This window comes from Rhinopithecus roxellana, unplaced genomic scaffold, assembly GCF_007565055.1.
Source record: "Rhinopithecus roxellana isolate Shanxi Qingling unplaced genomic scaffold, ASM756505v1 contig3640, whole genome shotgun sequence".
Lineage (NCBI taxonomy): Eukaryota > Metazoa > Chordata > Mammalia > Primates > Cercopithecidae > Rhinopithecus > Rhinopithecus roxellana.
In genome coordinates this window covers 1-9,597 of record NW_022142619.1, presented here as the reverse complement: position 1 = coordinate 9,597, position 9,597 = coordinate 1, and the positions used below count along the sequence as shown (strand labels likewise).

The window sequence follows — 9,597 nt, the reverse complement described above, 5'->3', positions numbered from 1 at the left end:
CCAAAGCTATTCATTCTGAAGAAGTTTCTTTTCTGAGAACACTCATTGTGTCGTTTGGCTTTCCCCATCTCTGCCTGACACATGAACCAAAACAGAGGCAGCCAAAGCAGGGGGAAAAAACCTAGGATCAGAGTCCACTCTATGCCCTTTTGAGCTTCAAAAGGAGAAACAGACAAAGCCAAAAGCAATGGAGGTCAAGCTGCCCGGTGCATGTTTCTTTATGCCTGACCTCCTGATGGACTCACTAGATAAAATGCTCCTCCTTGTAGCCAACAAGCAAATGAGTACTTTTTTATGGCTTACATCTGTGCCTGGTCGGCCATCAAGTCTGGGTGCCACTGTTTGAGATTTGGAGCTGTTTTCTGCGACTGATCTCTGCTACAGATAAGGCTTGCCTCCTGAGGCCAAAGCCCTGGTTAACGTTAAGAGCTCTGTGATGATGCAAACTTCGGAGGTGATCACCTAACATAACAGAAAGCTCCCCAGAACCAGAACCTGTTTTTTCACCAAAACTCTTCCGCTGCTTGAATAAGAATGTCTTTTCCTTTCCTACAATTTGTGCCATGAAAATGTGAACAATTTTTCTTAGCAGGGTGAATCATAATGGTTACTTGAATGCAAAAGATGCTGGAGGGGCAGGTGGATATGTTGAAAAGATATAGAAAGCTTTGTAAATTGCTTTTGAATAAGTATGTGACTAGCTCTCGCTTCAGGAGCACATGTGTTAACATTGGAACAATACAGAGAAGATTAGCACAGCCCTCATGAAATGATGACATACAAATTCATGAAACAGTCCATAGTTTTTAAAAAAGAAATGCATGAATAATTATTAATATCCAGCTCTTGAATTGTCCTGTCATTTCCTAAACAAGGTTTCATCACCAGATTTAAACCCACCTGCTTTTCTCTCTTTCTGCTTCTTCCAAAGATTTTTTTAGTGTCTTCATTTCACTGGTTACCACTTCTATTATGTTTCTGGCCCTTTCTTTATTCTCCTTAGCCTCATGTTCTGTGGTATCCAGTTCTGACTTGACAGACATGAGCTTTTTCTCAGCTTTCTCCTTCATCTTCTCCAGCTGGTCTCTGGATTTGTTTAGATCTTCAATGGCTTTAGTTTGTTCCAAAGTTTTAATCTAGGAAGTCAAGAGAATGCTGATAACTCCTTTTGTATTTTATTTAGGAAAACTGTATAAAACATGACATATCAGAAGTCAATGGAATTCGCTTCATACCGTTTTTATAAATAAAGAATTGAGTTCATCTCAAACAGTTACAGATTTTGCTAAGCATATGTGCTGGACAAACATGTCTTAAGACAGTTACAGCTAAAAACAACATATTAGAGTACACTTATTTGAAAAATCAATGAGATAAAACTGTAGACAGCATAATTCTGGGGTCAGATTTTAAAATTAAGCCTGCTGGTATACGCATACACACTCTATGAGCTCCATAAGCAAAAGCAGCTTCAACTTTCTGCCCTGACCAATGGGACATTGCTGGTATATAAACATTAGGGAGAGCGAAATGTCCCCTCTTCTAATGCTCTATCCTGTGAGAGCTCCACCTCAAATCCACCTCAGCAAGTCTTCACAACTGCTGTGAGGAAAATATAGATGGGCAGTTTTTCAGAAGCGTTTCTAACTTTACCAGTGAGTCTGGGAGGTGAACAGCTGCAACTGTGAGGAGGAGTGGTGTCTTCCTCTGAGAAGCTGTCCTAAGATCTTAAAGCCAAAACACACAGTATGCTGGAGGGTGAGGCACATTCTCTGTATTACCTTATTATTTAAGATTAGGCCAGAGTTGCTTACAAAAAGAATTTAAGGCCAGGCGTGGTGGCCTCATGCCTGTTATACCAGCACTTTGGGGGCCGAGGCGGCCAGGTTACCTGAGGTCAGGAGTTCAAGATCAGCCTGGCCAACATGGTGAAACCCCATCTCTACTAAAAAATAAATAAATAAATAAATACAAAAATTAGCCAGGCATGGTGGCAGCACCTGTAATCCCAGCTACTCAGGAGGTTGAGGCAGGAGGATTGCTTGAACCCAGGAGGCGGAGGTTGCAGTGAGTCAAGATCGTGCAATTGCACTCCAGTCTGGGCAACAGAGTGAGACTCGGTCTCAAAAAAAAAAGAATGAAATTCTGACACATACTACAACATGGATGAGCCTTGAAAACACGCTAAGTGAAATAAGCCAGACACGAAAGGGCTAATGTTGTATAACTCCACTTAGATGAAGTACAGAGAATAGGCTAATTCATAGAAATTGTATAGAAGATAGAAGTCACCAGGAGCTGGGGAAGAGGAGAAATGAGAGCTATTATCTGATGGGCACAAAGTTTCAGTTTGAGACTATGGAAAAAATTCTGGAAGTTGATAGTGATAATGGTTGTACAACATTGTAAAAGTACTTAATACCACTGAATTGTATACTTAGTAATGTTAAAGTGATATATATTATGTTATTTTTATTTTAGCACAATAAAAAAGAATTTGAAGCAACTTCACACAGACACAAATGTTTTGACTAATCATTAAAAACAATACAAATGAGCTACAATTTAGTATCCACTAGGTTGGCTAAAATAAAAAAGACAGACAATCACAAGTGTTAGCAAGGATGTGAGGAAACTAGAACTCTCATACACTACTGGTGGGAATGTAAAATGGTTGTGGCTACTGTGGAAAATAGATTGCCAGTTTTTAAATATTAAACATAGAATTACCACACGACCCAGCAATTCCATTCCTAGGCGTATGGGCAACAGAACTGAAAACTTATGCCCACACACAAACTGTACACAAATGTTCATAGAATCACCAAAAAGTAGAAACAACCCAAATGCCATCAGCTGGTGAATGGAAAAACAAAATGTAGTATAGCCATACAATGGACTATCATTCAGCAGTAAAAAAGAATAGAGTACTGTGACATGCTACCACATGGGGTAACCTTGAAAACATCATGCTAAGGGAAAGAAGCCAATTGCAAAACAGAACACATATTCTATTATCCCATTTATATGAAAGATCCAGAAAAGGCCAGGGGTTAGTGGGAGGGCAGAATGGAGGAGCAACCATTTATGGGTACAGGGTTTCTCTTGGAGGTGATGAAAATGTTCTGAAACATGATAGTGGTGCCATTTGCTGTATGCACATATACTAAAAATCACTAAATTGTACACTTTTTGAGACAGGGTCTTGCTCTGTCACCCAGGCTGGAGTGCAGTGGCACAATCTCAGCTGACTGCAGCCTCTGCTTTCTGGTTTTGAGCAATTCTTGTGCCACAGCTTCCCCAGTAGCTGGGATTACAGGTGTGCGCTACCATGCCCAGCTAATTTTTGTATTTTTAGTAGAGACATGATTTTGCCATGCTGGCCAGGCTGGTCTTGAACCCCTGGCCTCAAGTGATCCTCTCACCTTAGCCTCCCAAACTTTTGGGAATACAGGTGTCAGCCACTGCACCGGGCCTAAATTGTACACTTTTAAAAAGGGAATTTTATGATATATCAATTGTATCTTGATAAAGCTGTTATTTGAAAGTGCATTTACAAGGAAGCTCTTTAAAAGGATCAAATAAATTAACTTGAAATAAATAAATAAACATATCAGTAAGGAATGAATAGACAAAGAGCAAACAAAGACCAGTACAGCTCTGAATTTAGTTCTGCGCTTCCTGGCAATTGAGATAAAGTGTTCAGGTATATTCTCAAAGAAAAAGCATTATTTCGTGTTTTCGTTTTGTGGTTAAATCATTTTTAAAAAAATGTAAGAAAGTAACAGAATAAAAGATACCAAATAATAAGTATTTGCTGTCTTCTTCCTTCCCTCCTGACCCTTCTTTCCTAAGAAGAAAAGATGTTTTATTGATGCATCTACTTTTTTTTTTTTTTTTTTTTTTTTTTTTTGAGACGGAGTCTCCCTCTGTTGCCCAGGCTGGAGTGCAGTGGCACGATCTCCGCTCACTGCAAGCTCCGCCACCTCCCGGGGTTAACGCCATTCTCCTGCCTTAGCCATCCCTAGAAGCTAGGACTACAGGCGCCCACCACCCGCCCAGCTAAGTTTTGTATTTTCAGTAGAGACGGGGTTTCACCATGTTCGCCAGGATGGTCTACGATCTCCTGACCTTGTGATCCACCTGCCTCGGCCTCCCAAAGTGCTGGGTGGATTACAGGCGTGAGCCACCGCGCCCAGCACAATCTACTTTTATCAATTGCTTCTAGTGTAGAATTTGGGTAAAGGGGGAGATTGTCAGGAAGGAAGCAAGCCAGGGAGGCTAAATTGACCTACATGGTAAAGAGCTGAGAGAGAAGGAGGGAGAAAGATGAAGAATTCTGTGCTAACTAGGCTGCGGGAAAGCCTTCTTGAAGAAATCTAGAATCATGCAAGAGGGAACTGTGAGAAGGCATTGGTGTTGTGCAGCAATGTAATGAGAGAGAAAGGGGAATGGGAACGTTGCTGCCCCTGATGAATGAAATCTCTTTGTGTTTTTTTACTGATGATAATAAAACTAACAACTGTCATTTAGTTGCTCAACTCCTGATTATGTATTGCTAAAGGGCTTTGAGATGACTGTGACTTACGTTGGTGACATTTGGAGACTACTGTCACAGATTGAAATCTCTCCCTAGGGTTGGGCTTAGAGTGCATCTTCACTGTGGCTGAGTATCTGAATCATGGCACAAGTTAGCCTGTTCTACATTCTGAAGGTTCTCACTATCCCACTAGAAAGTCTGAGGAATAGGGAGCAATGTTCTAAGACTAGGACATGATCTAGAGGAGATGTGACTGCTTGGGATATAGATGTCCAGATGGAAAAAAAAAAAATCAGATTATTTATACCATTTTGTGTGACTCACTAAATTGAGGAATCTTGAGTCAAATACCTGCTGAACTCATAAACCAGAAACCAGTTTTGGCCAGGCGCGGTGGCTCACACCTGTAATCCCAGCACTTGGGAGGCCGAGGCGGTGGATCACGAGGTCAGGAGTTCGAGACAAGCCTGCCAAGATAGGAAACCCCGTCTCTACTAAAATGCAAAAATTAGCCAGGCGTGGTGGTGGGCACCTGTAATCCCAGCTACTCTGGAGGCTGAGGCAGGAGAATCACTTGAACCCAGGAGGCGGAGGTTGCAGTGAGCAGAGACCAACCATTGCACTCCAGCCTGGGTGACAGAGTGACACTCCATCTCAAAAAAAAAAAAAAAAAAACAGTTTTGACCTACTATAACCCATAGAACTTCTTAAGGCACAACACTTCTTTTGCTATAGTCTGAATGTTTGCGTCCTCCTAAATTCATATGTGAAATTCTAACCACCACAGTGATGATATTAAGAAGTGGGACCTCTTCTTAATATCAACTTAATATCTTCTTATAATAACATGGAAGGTGATCAGGTTATGAAGGCAGAGCCATCACGAATGAGATTAGTGCTCTTATAGAAGAGGGTCCAGAGAGCTGCCTCACCCTTCCATCATGTGAAGACACAGCAAGAGGCATCATCTATGAACAAGGAAGCATGCTCTCCCCAGACCTCAAATCTGCTGGCACCTTGATTTTTAGCTTCCCAGCCTCTAGAACTGTAAGAAATTTCTGTTGTGTATAAGCCACCCCGTTTATGGTATTTGTTATAGCAGCCCTTAATAGACTAAGATAACTTATTTTCTTTTTTTTTTTTTTCAGATGGGTTTCACTCTTGTCACCCAGACTGGAATGCAGTGGCACAGTCTCAGCTCACTGCAACCTCCGCCTCCCGGGTTCAAGTGATCCTCCTGCCTCAGCCTCCAGAGTAGCTGGGACTACAGGCGCATGCCACCACTCCCGGCTAATTTTTGTATTTTTAGTAGAGACGGGGTTTCACCATGTTGGCCAAGATGTTCTCAATCTCCTGACCTTGTGATTTGCCCGCCTCAACCTCCCATAGTGCTGAGAGACTAAGGACACCTTTCTAGACAGAGAGGAGGTCGATGGCAGACATTCTCAGACAGGTTTGTAGCTATTGACCTGGCTCCATCCAAAGGAGATTAAATCCCTTGGAATTGGCAGCTTCTATGAAACTTAACAATCAGAAGGCATAAGAACAACTGCTGCAGCTTCAGAAACTATGCAGAAATTAAAATGTCAACAGCTGGGAGAAAAAATTCTAAGTGAGCAACAGAGCCAATGACACATATCACCAGTAGAGCAGACACCTGAGACAGGAAAATAGCACCCACTAAGTGCAGGTCTACAGGGGCCCGACCGTGCAGATCCGTTTATGGTTCCCAAGTTATCAAAACGCTTATTTGATTATGAACTGCATAGTAGATACCAATACATCAGAGGCATTGTCTCATGTAATGCCTACGTGTGCTGATTGTATTGTGGTCATGTAAAGAATGCCCTTGTTCTTAAGTGATACGTGGGAAAATATTTGGGGGGTGAAGTGTCATGATGTTTGCTACTACTCGCACAGGCTTTGGCCAAAAATAAAACATCTATCTCTCTCCGGGCAAAATATAGTAATCAGTAAAATATAACAATCTATGTGAAGGGTATAAAGAGTATCTATTATACTATTCCTGCCATTTTCTACAGATTAGAAAGTTTTCAAAACAATTTAATATTTTCAAAACAAGAAGTTGGGAAAGGGAAAGTATTGATCATGGATCCTACTAGTAGAATTTTTTAAATATATATATATATACATATTTATAAGTTACATAAGCATATTGCTCAAAATAATATATTCTGTTAGACCACTAAACATTTTACAAATGGGGACATTACATTGATAAGTAAATATCAATTTTTAAAACAAGTGATCTCCCTTTAAAACAAAGAAATTCCTTTCACATACAAACTATCTCACTGCTACAAAGAAAATATGTGGCAAATGTAAATTGCTGGGATTGGTATGTTGATTTTAAACCTTGTATCTATAAAAGGACAGATACATTCAGCCTATCTGTTCAGATTGGGAAAACATTTACAGTGGGCTATCTACCAAAGATGATGGAACACAGCTTGGAGGTCTAGAAACTCATGAATCAAGTCCTAATGAGAAGAAGTTGTTGCCAAGAATCTCTAAAAATATGAGACTTTATCAGAATCCTCAGGGCTGCCTGAATCTTTATTCCCAGGAAGCAAGAACAAGTAATGTCGCTCTGAGCCAAGCCACCAGGGCAGAACAGGGAGCCAACGGTGGTGAAGAAAGCTCAAACCCAACAACAGATTCCTGAGAGTGGAGTGGGACTAAGTTGGTTTCTTAATCTTCCTAAGGGAACTCCTCAGACCCAGCTCAGAGTTCAGCAAGAGACTGTGCCCCTAATTTTCTTCCAGTGGGACACAACTGGTCATAAACAAGATTGATGTGCTGTTCAGACTCTAGCAAAGGCAGAGAAGGTTCCAAGTGTGCTTCGCTGTGATAAACACTGTATCTATTGTCTGCTTCCTTAAAGAAAAGAATTTTAAAATCCGGTGAACAATTATCTCATGTTATAAGGGTCAAAGGCCCAGAAAGGGAAGATGACTAAATTTAATTTTTGATGTGTTGGCTTCCTGAGAGGATCTGAATTCTCCAGCTGGAAGTTTCAGGAAGCTGCATTGAAAACACCATCCAGTAGGAGCCAGGAAGTGAGCACAGGCTCTCTGAATGGGATAGGACAGCAAGTGGGAGAGTCTTTTGATGGCCCAAATAGATACTGTGTCCCTCTTTGAAAAGGACACAAAAATTTAACTAAGTAGAAAACATTATCAAGATAGCTAACTAAAGGCAACCAACACTGATCTCTACCACAAAGACGGACCAAAACAACAAATAACCACACAACAAACAGTATCTAGGGAGGAACACTGGAATTCCGCAAGAAGTGACAAAGACCTTCTGAGATGCAAAAACTCAGGAGGGCAGCATAGAAAGGAAAACAAAGCATGTGTCACCAGAGGCCCAAGGACCAGCCTGCCAAGCATCTCCATCCCCAGCAAAGCCACACCACAGCCTCCACAAAACACCACACCCTGAAGTAGTCACAGATACTGCTAACACTGATTACAGCTAAAGAAATCATACAGAGACTACACAACTATACCCTCCCAGAACCAAAGCCAAAACACTCTACCCAATCAACAATACAGTCCACATCTACAGGAAAAAGTCTTTCCCTACCAAAGCTGCTTCATAAAATTGGAAGAACTGCTTGTTTCAACAGATGTACAGATATAAACATAGGGACACAAGACACATGAAAAAAGCAAGTACACCTCCACAGGAACACAATAAAACTTCAGTAACAAATCCCAAAGAAAAGGGCCTCTATGAAATGCTTGACAAAGAATTCAAATAATGATCTTAAGGAAACTCAATGAAATAAAAGAGAACACAGATAATTCAGATCTGAATAAGAAGTCAGCAAAGAGATAAATATAAAAAAAAGAACCAAGGTTAAATCTTGGAACTGAAGAATTCAATTAATAAAATTAAAAACATTATTGAGAGCTTCAACAATAGACTAGATCATGCTGAAGAAATAATTTCTAAACCTGAAAACAGGTCTCTTGAAATAACCCAGCCAAAAAAAAAAAAAATAATGAAGAAACTCTATGTGGCATAGGAGCACCATTAAGTGAACAAATATTTGCATTATTGGAAGTTACAGAAGAAAAAGAGATGGAAAATGCATTAAAAGCCTGTTTAATGAAATACTAGTTGAAAATGTCCCGAATCTTGTGAGAGATATGGACAGACAGAGACAGGAAGCTCAAAGATCCCCAAATAGATTCAGCCTAAAAAGGTCCTCTTTCAGGAATATTAAAGTCTAAAAGTCAAAAGTCAAAGACTAAAAGAGAATTCTAAAAACAGCAAAAGAAAAGCATAAAGTCACATATAAGTGAAATTTCCATCAGATTAACAGTGGATTTCTCAAGAGAAATGTTACAGGTTAGGAGAAAATGGGAGTCAAGTGCTAAAAGGAAAAAAAAAATGCCTATCAACAATACACAGCCACTATGCTTCAAACAAGAAAGAGAAACAAGTTTTTCCCAGACAAGCACAAACTGAGGGAACTCATCACCATTAGACAAGTCCAAGAAGAAATGTTTAAGAGTCCTACACCTAGAAGCAAAAAGATTATATTTACCAGAATGAAAACACATGAAAGTTAAAACTCACTATTAAAGCAGATACACAAATGGGAAAGAGAAAGTCATCAAATGTTATCACTACAAAAATCACCAAACTGCAAACTGCAAAGATAAACAATGAGAGGAAAAAAGGAATAAACAATACATGAAAAAAACAGAAAACAATTACCAAAATGAAAGGCCTAAGTCTTCACTTATAAATAGCAAAATGTAAATGGTTTAAATTCCTCAATTAAAAAATATAGACTGAAAATACATTTATGTTCAAGGTCAACCCCTGTAGACCCACTTAGTAGGGGGCATTTTTCTGTCTCAAGTACCTGCTCTACTGATGCCATCGCAAACAAACAACAAAATGGTAATAACAAGTTCTTACTTATCAGTAATAACATTGAATGTAAATGGTCTAAGCTCTCCAATTAGTGGCTAAATGGATTTTGTTAAAAACTCAACTATATGCTGCCTATAAGA

At 39.9% G+C, this 9,597-nt stretch overlaps 1 non-coding gene across 1 annotated transcript; it reads left to right on the top strand.

Annotated features, from left to right (window-relative positions):
* Positions 1–700: 700 nt before the first annotated feature.
* Positions 701–807, top strand: LOC115895902. Its single transcript, XR_004055970.1, has one exon. It is a non-coding gene; the product is annotated as a U6 spliceosomal RNA (small nuclear RNA).
* The last annotated feature ends 8,790 nt before the right edge of the window (positions 808–9,597 follow it).